The sequence below is a fragment of the Prinia subflava genome, chromosome 10, assembly GCF_021018805.1.
Source record: "Prinia subflava isolate CZ2003 ecotype Zambia chromosome 10, Cam_Psub_1.2, whole genome shotgun sequence".
Lineage (NCBI taxonomy): Eukaryota > Metazoa > Chordata > Aves > Passeriformes > Cisticolidae > Prinia > Prinia subflava.
The window spans coordinates 3466075-3488426 of record NC_086256.1 but is presented as its reverse complement, the minus strand read 5'-3'; the positions used below and the strand labels follow the sequence as shown (position 1 = coordinate 3488426).

At 43.4% G+C, this 22352-nt stretch overlaps 1 long non-coding RNA gene across 1 annotated transcript; it reads right to left on the bottom strand.

Moving 5' to 3' along the window:
- Positions 1–12677: 12677 nt before the first annotated feature.
- On the bottom strand, positions 12678–21869 carry LOC134555419 (uncharacterized). Its single transcript, XR_010081426.1, has 3 exons — positions 21716–21869; positions 17398–17519; positions 12678–15945 (listed from the first exon to the last, which is right to left on the bottom strand). It is a non-coding gene; the product is annotated as an uncharacterized LOC134555419 (long non-coding RNA).
- Positions 21870–22352: the final 483 nt, after the last annotated feature.

The window sequence follows — 22352 nt, the reverse complement described above, 5'->3', positions numbered from 1 at the left end:
TGTGTGGAGACTGTGGGGACCTTTTGATTTACAGCACTACTGAAGCGGCTGCACACCTTGGCAAGGGCCAAATAACTATTTCAGCTCAAGTCTGTGGGTGATGAGTGAAGAGACACATTTTGCACTCCTCTTACACTGCTGAGAGATTTATTTATTTTTGAATGTTACAGATTTCATTTGAAGTTAAAAAAAAAGATTTTTTTTTTAATCTAAAGGAGAAAATGCCTTAATGAAACCTTTCTGTGTCTCTACTTTTCACTACTCAGGGGTTGCTTCCTCAAGGAATCTCTATGCCAGCTTTTCCTCCAACTCCTGATTGGTCTGGGCTTTTTCTCCACGTTAGTAATTTCTGGCAACTGCTTGGGTTTATTTCAGTACCCTTTCCTTCATCTCCACTTGAAAAAAAAATCTTTCCTTTGCATCTTGCCTCTCTTTTCCCTTGGCAGGAGACAAAAGGGAGGAAAAATAACCCCTTTCAGCCCTGTGATCACAAAGTGAGGCTGAGAGAATCCACTGCTCTGCAGACCTGGAGATGCAGTGCCTGATGAAGAGCTGGTGGATGTTTGGGGGATTCTGGAGGGCAGAAATGAAAGACAAGACAGCTGTGGTGGGGAGCAGGATTCATTCCCCGGCTCCCTGTCTGCACCCCGTGGCCTTCTCGGGCAGCAGGTGCCTGTGGGCTGGGCTGCAGTGGGTGTTGCACAAGGGCTGCAGGCTGGTGGAAAGGCTCCAGGGAGCCAGCTCCAGCCTACGGACTGGAGCTTTGACTCCCTTAGTCTAGACACTCTCACGGGGATTACGTCAGCAATAATTTGTCAGCCTCTATTTATTTTCCAGTGGCATGGTTAGTATTTAGTGGTGCTGAGATTCTCCTCACGCTCTTCCATAGTTTATCATCCAAGAGGCACTTCAGCTTCCTAGGGCACCATTTCCATGGGTTTTTGAATAATAGCAGTGATATTCATGCTTAGGAGAAGGAAATGTACCCAAATATCCGTATCCCTCTGAGGGGCAAGAACACCTCTTGTGTATTTTGATGCAGCTGCTTCCCCAAAAGCATCCAATATTTCAGTCAGAATTGGACATAATCAAATATGTTCATCAGGCTTGACAATAAGGTCTGAGCACACTTTGCTGTCATTTTAGGAAAAAATTTCTTCAGTCTCAAAACCATTTATTTGTCACAATCCTAGTTTTTTACACAACACCACCTACCACTTTCAGGTACAGTAAATTTACATGCAATCCACGGGGAATGTATCCATAGCCCAACTTTAAACATGGATGTTGGTGCCTAACATGAGCACTGTCTTGGGTTCTCTGGGTTGTTAATGAACAGATGCCTCTGAAATGCCTCTTGCAGGAGCTTTTCAAATAAACTGCTGCTCTGACACACCCTCTTGGAAGAGTTTTCTTCTTCCTATGGACTGGAGAGAAGGACCATTATAGTGCTATTTTATACAAAAAGTTTTATAGTATAAAAAAGTTTATTTGGATTATTTTATATTAAAATACCATTTAAAAATAAATCTATGTGAAGGACCACTTTTGAACTTCCTCCCTTCTTCTTACAACTGGATTAAAGTTCAAGTGCTGACGACTTTTACACCCCAACTTCTGGACTCTGCTCCTTCCATGACGTTTTGTCTAAGACTCCGTAATTCAGAGGGGGTAATTGAAGATTGGGAATATGAAAGATCTGATATGAAATATTCCAAGTCTACAAAACGTGAACTTCCTTGACTGTGTTTAGTGGAAAGCTTGGCTTATGCAGCAGGACAATACAAATTTCACAAGACTTGTCTTTTATGTTTTGGATTTCCCCCCAAAGTACTGAAAGGGCATTAAACCACGGTTTAATAAATAAAAAATAAAACAGTTTAACTCATTGATTGTTGGGTAAAGGGGAAACCCACACAAAAGTAAATCTTTAACTCAAACAAAAATCAAGGAACTTTCTCAAACTCCGAGGATCGATGTTGTTTTATTATTAAACCCTGTGCTGTTGTTCCCGTGGAAACAAACAAATATTTGAAGCTGTGTCACACCTTCCACCAAAACTCCAGTGAAGAATGTTTTGGAACTTGTCTGTGTCAGTGACAGCGCTCCTGTGCTCTGAATGACGGCTTTGTGCAGCCTCCCGGGCTCCTGCACAGCCACAAGGTGAACTCCCCACTCGGCCTCCTGAGCATTCCTTGTCTGTCCCCCTCTCCACCAGTCGCTCCTCGCACCAGGAGCTCTGCACCCGAGTGACAATGACACAAATGATCAGTCCGAGGCTGCAGCAGTGACCCAGATGAAATCTGTGACAGCCGCGGCGTTCGGTTGCTCGCTGTTGGTTTGGGTGGGGCTTTTCTAGTCCATAATTTTCTACAGATCAATCTATTAGCGTGCCAGATGATTTCACCTTGAACCCAGCGGGATCTGTTCAGAAATGGAAGGAAAAAAACCCATGAAATATAACTGAGATTTTGGCTTAAAATAATATTTACTTTAGTGAGATAATACGATCCGTTGTCTCATTACCAGTGGGAAGAGATCTTTCCATGCTGCCAGATATCTTTTACCTGAGGCACCCCATCTGTTTATATTTGCAGGCTGGGGGGAGTGCAGGAAATCTGATCAAAGTTAGCAGGTGCTCCTTTTTTATTTTTATTATTTTTTTAATTAAAATGCTGCTCATCTTTTCTCTTTGCCCATTTCTTTCACCTCCAGATCAACCATCACATTTTAACTATTTTAACCAGGAAATTCTTTTGTTACCCTGTTTTCCAAACAAGGGGTTTAATCCAAAGAAGGAGAAGTAAAATACATCGACTCTGGTATTCTGTGTTGGGTTTTTTTAGTGACTATAAGGTCAAAACTGTAATTAAATATCTCACCACTGGGAAAAGCATCATATTTCTCATTTCCAGTATGGAAAATAGCCGATGATGTCTCATTAAGGCCAAGCCTATTCTGCAACCTTTCCCTTGCTGGAAACACCTTTTTCTTGCCTACACACATACCTATTCTCACACAGTTCATAGAAGTTTCACATCTTACAAATCTCTTCTGCGCTGTTAAATGTCTTTGAAATCTTCTAGTTGATTCAAAAGCTATTAAGGCTGGAAGGGGGGAAGGATATTTGCATTATATTTTTGCACATTAGGCTGAAATGCACTTTTCTGATGCGTGAGGAGACATCACAAGGAATTCAACTCTCTAAAGCTGAGCTCCCCTTCTGAACCAGAAGGGCAGGTTGGATGGAGCTCTGAGCAACCTGGTCTAGTGGAAGGTGTCTCTGCACATGGCAGGGTTTGGAACAAAATGATTTTTAAGGTCCCTTCCAACCCAAACCATTCTGTGATTCCATGAACTGGAGTTCCTTATGATGCATTTACTTTGTGTAGTACTGTGAGTACAAGGACCCTGTAGCGCTCTGAATGTGAAATAAAACAAAGAGTTGTCTAAACTTTTCTAGATTTTAGTGGGTTTTTAAAAAATCTTTCCCTCCCTAATGAATGTTGGCGTTATAGTCCAAAACCTGCTCAACATTGGAAGGCTTCAATTGTAACCAGCTCTCAAAATCTCCATCCTTTTCAAATTACAGGCCAGCTAAAAGATACTGGCATGGGAAACCTTCCTTCACTGTGGGGTGAGTGAGCAGCTCAGATGTCTCTGATGGACCACACACTGCAATGCTTCCAGTATTATCAAATAATAATTTGGAAACCCTGGGCCATGTGTTGTTTGAACTGAAGTGTGAGCCCGTGTTTGGTTTGTGGTCCCTGGTGTATGTCATGACAGGTGGAATATACCGAAATGAGGGGCTGGGGAGCAGAGTTTTTATTTGTAAACCCTGCTTAAGATAATTACAGTGGTGTAGAGCAGAGGAAGCCTTGTGCCTGGGCTGGTGGTTATCTGTGTATCACAGCCCAGCACGTCTCCTGTGTAAAGGAATATGTAATTCAAGAAGTGTCCCCAGGAAAGGGAGAAGCAGCTTTTGTTCTCAAACCCATCGTTGTCCTGATTGAGGCCGTATGTTCCCTCACAGCCCCTAATCAGTGTGGGGCTGATTCCTATTTAATTCCTTTCAACCACTGTTATTCAAGCTTTGTGCTGGTGGAAATCTGCTCGTTCTCATCAACTCGTGCTGCAGGGATTCTCTGTGCCAGCTCTGGAGATCCTGATATTCTTTCTAATGCACTTTCACTGCCTTATTCAGGGGGATATTTTTCTACATAATGATTCACAGCAGCTGTGCCTCAGGCAGTGGCTTGAGGTAGGAGGTTATGCAGCAAAGCTACTTTAAAACACTGATTTTGGTTTTTAAAAGATGTACAAAAAGGGAGGAGGCTCTTGGGCTGAGGATGGACAACACATTTTGAGCATGTTGGAATACAGTGAAAGATAACCCATCATCTCAGAGACATCATGAAAACTCCTATCTTCTGTTCACTCAAATCAAGGTGGCAGTGCATTCATATTTTATGATGATTATGATGAGCTTATTTTTGTAATTTTGCTAGAAAATGCAGTTATCACTGTTCCAAATTAGTTTTATCTTTAATTTATCTGATAACCACAATATTTTCTTTGTTGTGAATGCATTGCTGTTTTATCAAATACTCCTAATTAGATTTAGAATAAATAGAATTTAAAAACTCAAGTCTAATGAAGGGAATTGATACCCAGGGCATAGGAAAGCTGAGTTCCAGTCCCTTTTCTCCAGAGGGCCTTGATCTCTATCTCCAGCCTTCAGGAATGGTCTTTACTACACTCACACACTCCACAAGCTGCTCTTGAGCCCGGCACAGCCTTATTTCAGCCAACCCAGTTGTGTTCAAACCAATCAACTAATGACCAAATTCACAGCTTCTAATTGCAGCCAGTACATGGTGTAAACACCGTGCAGATGGCCTTGCTACCCTGTTAGCTTCAAATGGAAAATAAAATAAAATAAAATTTACCGGTCACTTAATTCTCTGTAAGTCTCAGCCTGACATCATTAAAGGGCATTTGTTGACTGGGCAAAGGCACTAGAGTTTTTCTTCTTGCACTTTTACTTTTTCTTCTGTTAATATGGTCATTTTGAATTTAATGTTGGCTGCAGAATTTGAAGAACTTAAACATGTAATTTTTAGAAGAAAACAGAGTTGCTATGCAGTAGTAAAAATGATTATTCCTCCTCTAGCCCAAGTTACTCACTTAGCAACAGTCCTAAACTAGATCTGCTGAGCCTGAATGGATGTTTCTGTGTAGCTGTTTGCCTGTAAAAACATGAGAAAATCTTTAATTTTTCATGAATGCCAGCAGTATCTTCATTTCTTGATTTTGTTGGAGACAAAATTTGATCCAGCTAATACCTTTCCTTGATTAATCCACTTGAGTAATGAAACAAATGCCCAACGAGAGCAGCCTGAGCAGTGTGACTAACTAGGCTGTGATTCCTCTTGTATTTAAGATAGTGTGAATATTTGGGTGGGCTGGTTCATGCTTTAATGTGGTTTTTGTAAGGGTGGTAACTACCTAATTTTTTGTGCATATTTTTTACAAATTATCAGGACTTAGATAAATTCTCTAAAAGAGGAAGGGAACACTTTTCAGGGGCAAGCTAAAAATCAAGCTTTTTCTTCTGAAATAAAGTGTTTTGAACCCTGTGACCAGTCTGCTATGAACTCTGAGAGACAGCAGATTTCTTGGCTGAAATGTTCCCACCTTTGGCGCATCTTTTCCCACATTCCCAGTCCAGCAGTGCTGCTCTCTCTCCCAAAGCAGATTCTGGAACAGAAGAATCAAGCAGTGGCACGTGGGAGGAAAAGTGATGTTCAGAGGGAGCACTGGGGTCTCTGGCCACCTACAGAGGGGTCAGAACTGCTGTGGGAGTGCAAGGAAGATGATGCAACATCAGCCCTAATTATTGGAGTGAAATATCTCCCCATCAAATGTAAAGAGCTTTGAGACCTTGAGTCTGGTTTAGTTCTTTGTTTAGGCAGCACCTCAAACACCAGAGCCTCTGACTCAGTGCTGCTGCGATAGAAAAAGTGAAAAAATACTGGGAAAAATGCTACAGGGACAAAACATGAGATCCTCTGTGTTCCTGACATTGCAAGACACAGGAATCTCAGAATGTTTGACAGTCTGTCATTGTAACCACTGAAACCTTAGAGGCCCAATTAAAACCTCATAAAGAGTAATTCGGTGATGTTTGCATATGTAAAATAAAATGCTTTCATAGCTCAGCTTTATGGGCATGTATAGACTCTAAGAATTCTGAAAACATTCATGTGTTTTTATGAATGTCATGAACTCGAAATTATTTACCTAATTTTGACACTTTTCTTTTTTTTCTCCATAGGCTTTCACCATTTCTTATAGCCCAAACCACAAATAAAGCATTAAAATTATTGATGTGAGCTAAACAGGAGGGCTATTGCCAAAAATAGCAGTATTCACTCAGGCTTATTCTGTGTAGCTCTGGAAAAATTATTCCCATGCTACAGCAAAGATCACATTTTTTCCTTTCTTCACTAATAGCAAAAATATTACCTTTCAAGTGGTCTGTTATTCCTGCAGCTGGGGGATAAGCAGGTTGGATGAAATTTAAGGTAGCTAAATGAGCGAGGCTTGCCGACCCAGCCTCCTGCTAATACAGTGAATGATTTATGATGCTTTTCTCTCCTGGTGCCTTCCCACCCCCTATTTTTCCCTTCAGGATGACAGCAAAATGAGGCAAAGGGGCAAATGAAACCTCGTATTTGACCTAGCTGAGCTGCAGGAGCTTTGCTCCTTTTTTCTCCCACTTTAATGGCGAGCACAGGAGCAGTTTCAGGGCACGGCTGGGCTCCCGGGGAGGATGTTCAGCAGGGGTGATCACAGCCCTGCCTTGCTCTGGCCACAGAGACACTTTAACCCCAGGGAAAACATGAGGAACTTTGGGGTTTGAACAGAAGAATACAGATGTGAACATGCACAGGCTTGTGTGGCATCCTTGGGGAGACTTGGCAGTGATGCAGACACTTTATCCTGGGATGAGAATCCCGTGTGTGGTGCTCCCTTAAAGCCACGATCCTGGGCAGCCTCCTCCCCCATAGCAGCAGCAGCTGCTGTCTCTAAATGACCTCCAGAGTCCTCCAAGGCTCCAGAAGGGAAGGGGCTGCTTTATGGGGTTCAAACTGCAGCCCTGTGCCAGTCAGTACCAGGGGCAGGAGGAGCCCACCAGGGCCGTGGATACTTGGGGAGGCAGGTGGAATCTACAGAGGAATATCAGCAATCCAATAAAGCGCTTAGAAGGAAGGTGAGGCATGTAAAGGAACATGGTCTAAAAAGGATTAAATTAAATAACCTCATGATCCTGAGGTTTGTTACGGTTTTGAAGGGAATGAGAGGCAAAGAATTGTCCTTTGCAGTAAGTTCCCCTTGATAGATACAACTCTAATTACTAAGAAAAGCACTTTTGTACTTCCCTCAGTCAGTGAGAGTTTGGCTTTGTGCTAAGAAGAGCTGTTTTCTTCTGAGATTAACCAGAGCAGAGAGTCATGGATTTGTTAGCTGGTGCTCCAGGGAATTTAGAAAACGATTTAAGGAGCACATTTTGGGTCTGGGTTCCCTTACTACCAACACACAGGTTTGTAAGAGCCTCACTGCCTGCAGTAACATGAGTATAACCATTCCTTCTCTTCCCCAGATGATTTTAAAGGCTACATTTATTTGTGTGAGATTTTAGGGGTCTGAGGTCTTAGAACAATATGAGTACAATGATCACTGACAGTTTTAAAATCCATCATGGAATCCATGATTCAGAAATAAAATGATAATGAGCAAAAATGAGAAAGAAACCTGATATCCCTGTAAAATAAAACTCAACCACAGAGAGCTCATCAGAGCTGGGATAACAGAGAAAATGCACCAGTGCTCGTGGTGTTTCAGCAGTGACCCTGGATCCATCCTGCCTGACTGAAAGCCAGGCTTTTGTGTCTGAAACCAGAAACCCTGCGCTGTACTCCAGCCGTGGACAAACACAGGATGATTAAGAACTTAGTAAGCATCTGTGAAGTGAGACTGAGCTCGTCGCTGCCCTCGCTGTGTGTGAAAGGTTTCCTCTTGGAGAACAGCAGCCACGGAGAAGGGAGGGCAGGGGAAGTGTGGGGGCTCTCAGGGCTGCACGGGGAGAAGCAGCAGAAATGATGCAGGTGTAGGGCTGGGAGAGAAAAACTTGTTAAGCTGAGAGAGGCAGGAAGGGCAGGACCCACAGAAACAAGCAGGATCCTGGGGGAGATGTGTACATCCAAATCTGCTAAATAATGAGGGAAGAAGCACATGCACATCATTGTTGTAGGAGTTTCTCTCATTAGATCAAAAGGACAACACCACAGCAATCTGTTGCTTCTGTAGAAAATACAGCGTCCAAGAGGAGGAGGGGACACATGTGGGCAGCAAGAAAGCTCTTGGAAAACAACTAAGGAGGCAGCAGGAAAGAAACAGCTCACGGGTGGGGTCAGAGCAGTCCCAGAGTAGTCGGAGAGGAATGAGCAGGCAGATGAGTGGGTGAGGACAGATACCCCTGTGAATGTTGATTGTGGCACAGCCTCCATCTGTCCTGCCTTGGTGCACCCACTCCTAGTGCTAGGAATAAGCTGTCATACCATGGAATCAGATTGCTATTTGTCGTGGTAAAGCTGCTGCTGAGAAACACAACCTTTGTCTCCTAGTGAGAGATGAAGAAACAATAATAAATGATGTTTACAGGCCCGAGTTGTGTATCCCACTTTGCAGAAGTGCTCCTTTTTTCTCCAGACTGCTTTGCCTGTGCCATCACAACCTGGAGACTCTGCACTACATCCACGGGTGACTTCAGCTTCCCTATATCCATGGGTGATTTATCTTTCCCTACATCCATGGGTGATTTACCTTTCCCTACATCCATGGGTGACTTGCCTTTCTTAAGCTCCAGTAATTCATGGCTGTGTGTCCAAGGCACTTCGATACCAAACAACCTCCACGTTAAATAAGCGCTGCAGGAATTGATGCTAATGCAAAGCTACATCCAAGAACTCAATAACTTTCACTGTTGAAAACCCAGTAAAGTGTCAGGGCAGGAACTGAAATTTCTGCCTTGCCATCAGAATAAGGAAAGAACAGAAAAGTCAGACCAGACCTCAGTTTGCTGTTGGATTAGTTCTGTCTGGACTTGTGTAGTTCTCTCTCGACTCCCCTTATGATAGCCTTGAGACTGAGGATGGCTCTACAGCTCCAGATGTCTGAGTTTGTGCTGCTGCTGCAATCTGTTTCAAGGAACAATCCTGTTAAAAAACTTCAGGAGCGGCTGTGCAAAGGCACAATGAAATGTCAGAAGTAATGAAACGTATTTTTATTTCAGCGCTGAATTTCCTTTGGAAGTATCAGCCATCACTCTTGGAATGGAATGACTTACAGCTCAACATGAGGGTGTTATCATGTCCTGAACCTGATTCTAATGTGGGCCACATCAGAACCAGGAGAGGTCACCAGCAAATGTGGGCTGTGGTACCTTCTAAAGTATGTGACCCTGGGGGTTTCTTTCATCCTGTTTAAAGTGAGGAAAAAAGAAATCCAGAGGAAAAAACAGGTAGCTAAATCTTTATGAATGTTTTCTTTTTGGAGGGAACACCTGTCTGGGGTGTTCCCTTCATTGTTTGCATTCGTGAGAAGCAGGAAAGCAGCTCCATTTGCTCTGACTTCATTAGTGGCAGCCCAGCTTCTCAAATGAGCAAAAAGTTTCTTTTTTTTTTGCCAGCTCCAAACAGATGAAATTACTACTTGGTCAGTTCCACACAACCTTTAAGGCTTTCAATTACAGCAGTAAATGCTACTGTGCCCCAGCTCCTGCTTTTACTAAATTGTATTATAAGCACCTTAATTATAGTCTGTGCTGTCTGATGGGCCACGGAAAAGGTCGTCCTCCAGAAAACACATGATAACAGGGGTGGATCCTGGGCTTTTTTTGTCTATTAGGAAAAGAAAGGGCTTTGCAGAGAAGATTAATAGTAAACAATGTTAATCTAAATATATCTCAAGACACAAAATATCACATTCCTGCAGGCTCGCCTTCTCAGGGGGTGCTGGCATTAACCGCGTTAGTGCGGGGATCGCTGCTCAGAGCCAGGCTCCTCCTCTGCCGGGCAGAGCTCAAACCAGGTCTGCTTCTGTTGCCATTCCACGCTGAGCTGCAGCAGCACAATGAGCTCCCTTCCCTCACTTGTGCTGCTTTTAGCAGGGCTCCCAGGCTGAGATCTAGTTCAAGGGCAGAGGAGTGAGCAGGAACACTCGCCGGGACTTGGCGGCGGCTTGAGCAAATTCTCCACGCCCCTGCCAAAGAGAAGCACCAGACCCGGGTCTCACTGATGGATTAATGTCCCTCTATAGCCCGTGTCTGCCTCTCTACGTATTTAATTATTTTATAGATCAAATGTAAGTTGGAGGCAGCTCTTCAGGTCTGCTGCTCTCAGTGGAGCAGAGCATCTGGCGGGGCACAGCGGTGGGCCTTGGGGCGGGCAGGGTATCCTTATCACCCTGGCAGGGTATCCTTATCTATCCTTATCACCCTGGCAGGGTATCCTTATCACCTTGGCAGGCTGCCAGCCCCAAAGAATAACCCATTAACGTCTGCTCGCTGGCATTCTTGCCAAATACAAGGGATATCTTTTAAATAAACATTGGCAGTTCCCAGTCGGAGGAAAGAGAAAGGGAGTAGAGGAAAAACAATCCTTGACATTTCAGTGACTTTGCAGGGCAAGCTGACACCTGGTACCACCCTTATCTGCGGGTGTTTGTGCAGAGCTGCAAAACAGCTTCTTCTCCTGGCCCTTTTGCTTTCTTTAAATAGAACTGGGAAGACTGATAATGGCAGGAGTAACTTTCTTGGATAGGCATTCTTTGCCTTTTCTTTTTCCAGGCTGGGGAGACCCTGTGTTAACATCTGGGCTCCTGTTTTCCTCCCAAGCACAGCAGAATAGCGTGGCAGCTTTCCTGCCTCAGGCCCTGCCAACAATGTCTTTTTCCCACAGTTTCCCTCCCTGGTGGATTAGATACAATGTGGATTTACTTTCAGGGGGGCACTTTCCCACCTGACTTCCAATCTCTTCATCCATCAAACCGAGCAGCCAGATCTGCCAGGAATCAGAGCTGGGGCTCACCCCATTCTCAGCATTCCTCGGGAAGGGCTTTTTTTGTTTGTTTCAACCATTTCAAGTTTTTTTTGTCTCTGTAGCCAAACTCTCAATGACAGCTTGAGGTTTATTTTTCCAGCTGTTATATTTTCCTTCATAGCAATAAAATTACTTGTTTGGATATTTCACTGTATCAATAAATGAGCTGTCGAGGTTTTATTTTTGCAGTCCAGTTAAGATCTGGAGTAGGATTCATTTGTCCGGAATGCAATCGGGAGACAGTAAAATATTTGGTGTTAAAACAATAATATAGGGACAAACCTAGAGTTTGCTACCCAGGTCTGAAACTGGGTTTCTTTTCTGCTGGTTTCGCCTTGATTCACTGATAGCAGTGATGCTGCCTCAGTGTTCATCAGAGCTAAATGAGGGCATAAACTCTTTTATTTCATCTTTCTAATGAGTTAGTTAAAAAATTGGACAGTAGTTTGATGGATTTTATATATTGATTGTAAGGATATTTTGGTACTAAAATCTCTGCTGCTAAGGACTTGGACTTTGCAACAACTGCCTTGCCAAAATGTCCTCAAAATGTCTATCTGTAATACAATGTATATTTATATTGAATTTGCAGCACTGTGTTTTGCTTGCCCCTTTTCATCTGAGTGTTGATGCTATTCCTATCTTTCCCTCTGCTTCAAAAATCAACACCATCCCCACCCATGATTAAACTTATAAGATTAGCACTGTTTGTGAATTTTCTGCTGCAGCTAAAAGTTTTCTCTGGTGCTTTTCCTTGTGTGTGGGATGGGGCAGAGGAAGCACCTTGCCTGCTGCTGGGCCTGGGGACAGGCTGACAAAGTGCAGAAAGCATTTTTTGACCAGATCCTCATTTTAGGGCATTAAGCTTTTATGTCTCAACACTTCCCTTTTTGAAGCACGGTGACATTTGAATATGTCAATGTGTTTTCAATGAAGATAACTTAATCACCAGCACTGGGAGCTTGTGTATCTCCTAATTAAATTGGAACCAATCTGAATCTCCCCAAACCAATCTTTGCTGTATTTTTAGTTCAATCTGTCGCTCCACCCCTGGCCAGCCTATGTATGGTAAACCTTCTGCTATTTCCTGCTTGGTTATTTAATGCTGGAGCCAAGCTACTTTCAGTTCCTGAAGCAGAACCAAGCAAAATCAAATGTGGTTAGCATGGAGTTAAATGGAAACGTTCCCAAAAGATAGCAGATTTTTTCCTAAACACATACTGATCCACCTACAGTGGAAAAGAAACATCATTTGCAAATCATAACCTCTTCACTCTGGGTAGCTTCTGTCTGGACATTCCCAGACCTTGTTGACAGTCTGTGCCTAAAAAGGATTATCAACAAGACACTGTAGGATTTTCACAAGCAGATTGTAATTGAAAATGCAGTGGAAGTCATTCAAATACTGCAACTGGTGTGTGAAAAGGGGCAAGAGAAGAACTTGGGAATACTGAGGGACTGCTTAAAATAAGTAAATGCAGTAATTGTAGGCCCTGTATTGGATTAAGATGACACAACTATTGCTCTGCTTTCATTGTTTTGTTAGACTGTACCAACAGGGAGTGGTTTTTTTGCTGGCCAGGGAGATCCCTAAATCCAGGTGTGCTCCAGTAAGGACAGAGGAGGCAGCAGCAGTTGCTGTGTGGGCTAATAAAACCCTTCAGTGGGCATGTTCAGCAGGGAGGAGCACTTGGTAGTCACGTCCATCTGAGCTCAGATCTGGAGCTGTTAATTGAGTTTAGATCAGTCTGAGAGTCTTCTCCTCCAGGGGAAACAGCGTGATTGCCCCTGGAGTGTGAGGGTGAAGGGTAAATAAATCCAGAATTGCTGCATTCAGTAGAGGCTATTGATTAGTGCCAGGTGAGGCTCCTGTGTCCTGCTGTCCCCAAAGAATCCTGACAAGTTCTTTGTGGAATATTCCTGTGGGTTCCTGTACAACCAGCACCTGCTTCCCTTCATGGGAAAACCTGCAGGGCAGAGAGGATAAAGAAATGTCTGGATTTCTCCTCCAGTAACTTTTCAACCTGTTCTTCCAATTAAGGGTAGAGGTCTTGAAAATCAAATCCCAGGTGTTTAGTGAAAATAAAAAGCTGAATACAGTGCAGAGGCCCAAGCTATGTCTTCCTTTCTTGTGCTTCTCCCTCTCCCCCTCTATTGCAATAGAGAAAAAACACAAGACATAGGGGAATCCTTGTAGGAATTTGTCTTGAGGAACAAAATCAATAACAAATCCAGCTTCAGCAGCTCTTCTGTTCACAGGGTTAATTGTTTAAATAAAGGAATGCAGTCATAGAGACATTCTGCTTCAGCCTTCTCTCTTTCAGAGACCCTGCAAGTATTTTCTAACCCAGATTTCAAGAACAACAATGTGTAGCTGTGCTGGAACAAGTGCTATTTTTAAGTTTCCTGTGGTTTGAGGAATTGTCAGATTTCTCTGTCTGAACGATCAAGGGATCCAGAAAGCCAGTTCTGAGTTTCTGGTTTGAAGGCTGAAGGAATAAAAAAATGAGCAGACAGTGATTCTCTGCATTGGAGCAGATGAAAGAAAAGATGAAAGATCTCAGCCACGCTCCTGCCAATCCAGAGCAGCTCCAGCAACTCCAGACTTTAGTTCAATAAATATTATTCAACCTAGTTCAGGAAAATCCCTCCACTACAACAAAACAAGTTTTTCCACTATTAGGGGTCACGACCGTATCTAGGGAAGCAGCCCACGCTGATAAATGTTGCACAACTGATACTGAGCAAGCCTCAAAGAGCAGGACTGCACCAGCTGAGCTGGGTCTGGCCAGGCCAGGTGAGGTGATCTCATCTGCCCTCCCTGTGCTAATTCCAGCCACTTGTGCACAGGAGATGCCTTTTTTGGAGCAGGCAGAGCCAGCTGACATGCAGAGATCTGTATATCCCAGTAAATGTCCCATTGTTGCCCAGGAAAAGGTGCTGTCTCTCTTCCAGCTGCATCTGTGATGCTTGGTGGATTTTTAGGCAGTAGTTGAAGCTCTGCTGGCTCTCACTGAAGTGGCTGTTCCTATGTCTGTGTGTTATCTGGCCTGGTATAACCTATGCTAAAACCACACAATAAAAGTAAATCTCTTTATTTTGTTGTTATCACACCATAGGTGCTGTTTAGGGGATTGACTTGCTCCCTGTGCCTCTCTTGTTTCACAGCCAGCACTGCCCAGCAACATCTCTCTTCTGTTTCTCTCCTGCCCATGCCCCACAAATATCAATAGTTATGATTAAATATAAAAAACCACGGTGCCAGTACTTGTATAGGGCAAGAAGAGGACAGACAACAGGTAAGAATTTGTTTTTATGCAGACTGAAACATCCCAGTAGCAGAAATGCTGGCATTTACAGGAATATCACAATCTCCTGAATAATACAATTCCCTCACTGCCTGGAAACTTAACACTGAGGCAGGGATGCATTGACCCTTGAGTAGTTGTGTAGCATCTCAAATGGGTATGATTTTTGTTTGATAAACATCACATTTTATGTCTTACAATGCAGCGATCCTAGAAACAGACTTAAAAATCTGACCTGGGAATGGTAGACAAATGAGCAGTTGCATGGCTTATAAATTGTGGTGTGGCTTTACAATGCAAAATGTCACATCTGGCATCTGGCTGAAAGAGCTTTTTCACTTTTTCTTTTTCCTACCCCAAAGTGCTTTCTCCAGGGGAAAAAAAATATAAGTCAACTTGCCTGAAATAACACTCTTTCAGTATTAACAGTAAAGGCTATCTGAGCCCTGTGCAAGTGCAGAGAATATCCCATAGACAATCAGCACATTATGTTGTTGTCCAAAACAAAACTGGAAAATTTGAAGAACAACCACTGTCTAAAGTCAGATTATCACGGCGTCTGGTTCTGGGAGACTTGCTCTCTTCTTTGAGGGTTATTATACCAACATATGAAAGAGAAAACTAAATGGAAACCAAGACAGATATCATTTTCCTTTCCTCCTCCTCCCCCCTCCTTCTTTTCCTGTTGGGAGTGTTTCTGTTTGTCTGCATAAAACTTACCCATTCCAATCCCTAACTACTATTTAAGGTTGCCTGCCAACCTGGGAAGTTGTTATGCAGGTTGCACTTAAATAGCTCACGTTTGACTGCAGAGCACCTGCTGGTTGACTTGGAGACAGTAAAATCCAGGGCAAAGGCTTCCCAAACACAAAGGGTTGCTTGTGGAAAAAGACCTTGTTGATCTTGGAAGGAGTTATAACCAGTGCTTGATGCCTTTAGTGGGGCATTGTACGGCGCACTGAGTCTGTACATGTGTTTCTGTGTGTGAAAAAACAACACCTGAGCTAAACAGAGAGCGCAGGGCTAACGGGCTTTCTTCAGGTGTGTTTTATGGAGTACTTTTGAAAGGACTTTTTGTGTAGTGCCCTTGGAAAGTCTTTTCAAAGCCCTGCTCAGAAGTGCCGGGGCCTGTGGGCCACCTCCCCGCTCAGGGCGTGCGTCGTGCGCCTCACGTCTTCCCACCGCAGTCTTGGGGCTGTCAGCTCAGGGGTTCCACACCCTGAGAGAGTCTTTTGCCTTGATGGGAGGTGGAGGAGCTTGAAGTAAAAGTTTTATAGCAAAGTAAAAATTTTTTTACAAATGTTGTGCCAGTCCCAGTCCGTTCAGCTGGTACCACACACTGCTGCACCCTGAGCTCTACTCCGCGCTGTCCGGAGGCATCGCTCCTGCTCTTACAGTCAGCTCTGTGTCCTGACTCACTCATTGCGGTGTTTGTGCCTCATTCTGTGGGGCAGAACTACCAGGATTACCTTGGGAAGATCAAAACAGAGTATTTTGAAGTGACACATGGGCGCAGAATTAATTTTCAAATATGTTTAGGAATAATATTGACATTCATTTGTTCTTTACGGGCGTGTGTTTGTTTGGAAAGACAGACAAGCAGAGCATTTCATGGCAACACAGTTCATCTATGAAATGATTTGTTCATTTTCAGAAATTTTGTTTTAAAAAGCTATTCTAAAATGCTAAGATCCATGAATCTGTTCCCCAGAAGGCATTGGTCTAACCCAGAGCTCACAAAAATCTTTGAACATCTTTTTGTTTTGCTGCTTGGTTTTAGTTATTGGTCCAATATGAACAGCACTGCCCAAAATGTTTATGGTGAACCAAGCCATGCCTCTGTGTTTTTGGCAAACAAGAATATAATGAAAGCTTGCAGGTTCTTTCAATGACCCCTGCGTCCTTCCCCAGCAGCTCTCAGGTGAGGCTGTTTGTGCAAAGAGAGATTTCATAAAATCAGACAGTATCCTGAGTTGGAAGGGACATACAAGGATCATCAAAGTCCAACTCTTGCCACTAATCTGTCAAGGGACAGGGCATCCTTCTCCATCTGCAGTGCCTCAAGGAGCCATGTAGGAGCTGTAGTTATTTCTGACCATTTGAGTTAAAACCTTGCCTTTAGCACTTCAAACCTTGCCTTTAGCATTTCAACCATCGTGCGAGGCAGCGCCTGCACGCTGCTGATGGTTGAAATGCTAAAGGAAAGGTTTTAACTCAAATGGAGTTAAACTCTGCAGTCTTGCTGAGTTTGGGATTTCCCACCACACACACCCCCCGTGCCTTTTACCCCACTCCAAATGCCAGAATGAACGTGATCCATGGGTTTGAGTGTCAGGATCAAGGCTCAGTGTGAGGGAAAGGCAAGCATTGCACTGACTGCAGGCAACACCCCATCTTCTGCTGCAGTTTTTGTTTAAAACCTGATTATTTGTGCAGGCTGGATGCTGAAACATTGGGTTTGGAGCTGGACAAGCAGAACTGACAAACTGGGTGGTTGCCCAAAAGAGAGGCAGAGAAAGGAGGAGCCTCTGGTACCACTGAAGTAACTTTTCAGCAGGTATTTCTCCAGCTCACAGCAGCCCACTGACAGCAGAAAGTGCCACAGCAGCAGCCCCAGCAGTGAAACCCTTACAATGGGAGAGAGATAAAGTGAAGGATTTGTTGGAGGGGCAGTGCCAGGAAACGGCTGAGACATCACATGACAGAGGATGTGCCCTCTGCAGCTCAGGGACTATTTACTTACAGGCGAGACTTCACCAGACTCCACCAAGGGCAGTTCTGGCGAGTTATTTGAATTACCTGACCCACTTGCAGGAGGAAGTCATTATAGAGATAGTAAATACCGACCCCACCCCTGCTAGGCAGACAGACTCTTTGCCAAAATGGGCTAGCTCAGCTTCTCAGAATATAAAATATTGTACCTTTCTAGTTGAAACTGGCATTGCAAAGCCATCAGAAACTGCTGCTGTTCCAGTAAACTGCTCGGTTTCTTGGCATTCAACCATTGTGCAGAGAGCTTCCAGGATTTATGTCTTACCACCACCTGGAGCACAAATAATACGCGAAGAGTGAGTTGGAAATTTTTCTTAAGGTGCAAATCTCTTGCTTCTCACATTGATGGGAAAAGCTCCCAGGCCTTCTGGCAGTCAGGGAAGTCGCCTGTGATGGAGATTCTGAGAAGAGCTTTACACAAGCATTCATTTGAAGTGTTAAATAGACTCCAACACAGCTTTTCCTAGACTTTTTTGTTTTACTTTCTTGTAGTGAAAGCTGCAACTTACTTAGCACACATAAGATAGAATCATGGAGTTGTTAGGGTTGAAATAGAGCTCTGAGATCATCAAATCCAGCTGCCAACCCAGCACTGTTCATCACTAACACGTCCTCAAGTGCTGTATCCACACTTCTTTTGAATACTTAACATGCTTGGTGATTAATTATCATTAATTGATGGATGGATTTTAAAATTTCAGGGAGAAGCTTGAAATCTTATCTACAAGTTACCATTTTTTAAAAAATCGTGTTACTGTTAGAGTAAATCACAACTGTAAATTCTTTCCCCCTTGAATCAATGAGATTTCACCAAGATCTGTGGCCTGCATAATGCTGACCTTTAGCATAACCCTGCAAATTATCACCAAAATAAGATTCTAATCTTGCTTAGACCAGAATATAGTTGGAGAAAGTCCATGAAAAGACAAAAGATTTATACTAATGCAGTGAGGATCAGGTCTGGGCCAAAGTAGACATTAATTTAAGAGGACTTGCTTAAAATTAGAATGATGATGATGGCCTTTGGTTGGACTATAGAAACAGGTGATGACAGGAAAGGAAGAAGAAAAGAACTGGCATGTCTTCTGCAGCACAAAGATCTCAGCCTGATTTTCCTTGTATTTTGTGAGGCTTATGTGAGTCTTACCCAGGACTTCAGGCACTGAGATGCTGGGATGGGGTGGGACAGTCCATATGAAGACAGCAGAAACTGAAGTAAAAATTATGATTCCTTGAAGGGTCTCTGGTCAGAATTTAGGGGACAATTCTCCATTTGAGAAAGGAGATGAACTTGCTCATCCTCTGCAAAGCTGGTGAAGTCTTTGCTGAAGCTGACTTGATCTACCTGAGCACACAGGGCTCAGGCCGTGCTGTGACTTCTCAGAGCACCACGTGTGCTCATGGCCTGGGTGGGGCTGGCTTAGGAGAGGTCACAGCCGAGTTAAAAGGGATTTATTCTCCTGTTCTCCAGGGGGATTTGTCATCTTTGTGCTGTGTTAAGGACAATGTGTCATACTGGGCTCACCAGGGGGTTTAACACTCGGGCTAAGATCTACAAGGGGTTCAGGCACCCAGCCCTGAGGCTGGGATTCAGAAACTTTAATTAGGGGTCTCTTGCACAGTGATTTGGGTAAATTCAGAGCCTACTAATGGGATTCAGAGGTACCAGTACCCTGAGTGCAGGCACTGAGGTATGAGCTGGAAAATACTGAAGAAAAGGATGTGTTTCTGTGCTTTCGTTGGTACCTCAGCTCCTTTCTGGGATCTGGACCCGAAGCTTTATGTGTTTACAGTTTCACTGAGTTTTCTTAAGGAAATAAATCATATCAAATTTTTTTTGTTTGTTTGACATTGCTATTAAAGTAGAAAGCTGAGCACCAAACTGCTCAGGAGGCCCAGAGCTAAACTGGAGCCACAATTCCTTTGTTTCTATTCTAGTTTTGAATGCCCTTCATCAACTAATCACTGCCCGGCACAGTATTAAATTTAATCACTGAACTCCAAAGCACTGTAATGTGTCTACCTACTCCATGGTTCCATTTGGATGGAAATTTTCTATCTCGTTTAAAGACTATTAAAGCCCTGCCTTTCTTGCTCAGAACAAAAGGGTATTGTTGGATTTGTTTTTCGTTAGGTTTGTATTCAACAAAAGATGATTATTCTGTCTGCTCAGTGCCGAGATCCCTGTGAACATGTAGACATCCTCTCTACTTGCTTTTCTTTCTCCTGGCTGACTACAAAATAGAAACATTTCCTTCTCACACAAGTGCACGGTTGAAATGCACAAAAGCAGATGTTATTTATCAAAACTTTCAAGGCTTTCCTAACATAGGTATTAATTTAAAAGTTGATGTGAAGCATAATTGAATAAAGAAGCAGCGTTGCAAGGCACAGCAGGAGCAGCAATGAGACTAATACACATTTATGATTAAGAATTCATCTTTCATGAAACAAAAACTGTTGTTTCAGTAAAAACCTTTTGACCTTCTAAAGAGCAACGTGGCAAACCCATAAACATGGATTTGTTTGTTTGGTCTCTATTATTATTATTGCCATCACACTGTAACCTAGGGAGAAAAGCTTTTTTGATCCTCCTGTGGGCAGGAGAGCAGGATTCTTTCTTTTGGAGAGCTCACAGCCCATTTGCAGTGGGTTGACTTTTAAAAGACCCATTTATTGAGTGACGCAAGGTGCAGATTATGACTCACTCTGCATAGGTTAAGTTTGTGAAGAATCAACCTATATTCATCTCCTGAGCACCTACACAGCTGCTTAATCCATTTATTATCTCTGGGGTCCCATTAACCCTTTGGAAGGAGAAAAGGTGATCTGCAACACAGCTCAGCCAAACTGATGTTCTTATCCAGGGAATTCAAGTTTTTCTCTTATCAGATCTAGTGAGGGGCAGATTTTCTTCTCCCTGGCTAGGATTAAATCACACAGTGTCCCAGCAGTCAGTTTGAACATTTCCTGCTGTTCCAACAGCCCTCCCAAAAAATCCATCGACTGCTGGTGTTTGGTGATACGTGACACTGTTCTCCAGGCCTCACCCAGAGGCACCAGATGCTCTTCAGTGCCTGAGTCCTCTCATGATCTCTCAATGATACTGTAAGTAGTTGTTGTTCATTATAAACAGCTTTTTAAGCAGAAGTGTGGTGCTAGTCTGGCATGTTTTGTTAGCTGAAACATCTCCTTGTCTTTCCCACTTGTATCACAACTTATTTTCCCGATAGATTTGAGGGTTTGGGAGCAGTTCTGCTGTGTTTGCAGGGCCTTTCAAAGGACAGAACCACCTCTTCACCTCCTCCACCCATCTCCTCCCCCGTCTTCCCTCCTTTCAAAGGGAGAACACCAGGAAGTTTGGAGATTCAGATGTGGTTCCTAAACCTCTGTCAATGGGGAAGGTCTCCTATGCTGCTGGAAATGGTGTGCAGCCACTGGTTCCTGTATTTCAACTCTCCTTCCTCTCAGGAAACCCGGAGTCCAAGGGAAGGAAAACCCCAAATGACCCTTGCACAGGTCACTGCAAAAAGTGGTGGTTGCTTAAAAAGGGTGTCACCTTGTGTGTGTGGCTTCATTTATCCACCTATCCTTCTTCTGCATTCTACAAATAGTGGCAGCTGTTACAGACTGGCGTTATGGGATGGACACTGAGAAATTAAATGTCTCTTTCTTTGACCCCTTGTTTTCAGTCCTAACCCAGCACAGTTTTCCTTTCCTGGTAATAAGGCTGGGCTAGAGAAGGGACTGTACCTCCTTACCTCCTCTTGTTACTGTGGGTGATTAAACACTGCAAAAAGCTTTTCTCCAATGCTGAATCAAATGCTGAAATTAATTTACTTCCTCTCTGTTCATAAATACTGTGTGTCAGCCCTCTGCAAGCCACAGTTTGCTAACCTACTCCCAGAGATTCCTGCAGAGAGGAAGTGGCAAAATTGCATGTCAGATTATTTACAGAAAACTAATGTGAAAAATGAACATTGGCCAGATACCTGTCTGTGTCTTTACTCAGGGAACACGTATTACCCTCTGACTTTCATGGTCAATCACAACTAAACACAAAATGTGAGTTTCACAGCTCATGTAGGAGATTGGAACTGAGTATAAAGATATATATGCTGTTGTGTTTAAGCCCATAATAAACCTTACTGCATACTCATGAATAATAGATGCATTTAAAGGAAATTACGATCTGCTCCTGTTTAATCTTCGAAAGAAAAAACCCCCAACAAATTAGCTTATAAATTCTCTAATGGTTTATTCTTTAGGGCAGAACAATGGAGGCATGGTATGAAACTCACTGGAATCAATAAAAAGACCCTCAAATTTGTAACCCACACAGAAGTCTGTTGTGGCAGCTGCCACCTTTGCTAACACACCAGGGTTCAGCCCGGGTTCCTGCAGGGTAATGGCTCAGGAGTCTGGCTGAAACAGGCTGCTGTTCCTGGACCTGTAACACTCACTCACCTGTGCCTGACGTCAGAGTCTGCTCTGTGCTGTTCCACTGTGGCTCCTGTAAATGGGACTGAGCAAGGAGCAGCTCTCTCGGCCCAAAACGTGACCCAGGGCCCAGGGAGGTTCCAGCTGCCATCTGCTCCCTGCTCATGAACGTACATTTATGTTCTCGGGACCTTAGAGCTCCTTCTGCACGGGCAGAAATTGTAAAAACAAAATGAACAACGTCCTCTGTGTACAGTGGAGTTATTTAAAGTGCCTGAGGGTTTGAACATAAGCAGACGCTGTGTTCACATGCAATATAAGCAGGACTTCTGAGTGTTGGCATTTCAAATGACAATTAAAAATACAGCAGGCATGTTTCAGCAACTTGGGTTGCCATAAACATCCAGAAAAGGATTCCAACAAAAGTAAAGATTCGCTGTGAGGATTGTTTTCTTTTCTTGTGTTCTACCTCAGTTTTCAGCGTGATGTGTTGTAACACACCACAGAACTAAAGGGCAGAGGGTGTCTCCTGCATTGGAAACTGCTGTACATCAAAAAGCTCTTCTTTGGGAGAGTCAGAGTTTACAGACTGTTTGGCTCTGTTCAGGTGATTGTTTTAGCTTCCTGCTCAGGAGTTTTCTAAAAAACCTTGAAGAGAAAAAGC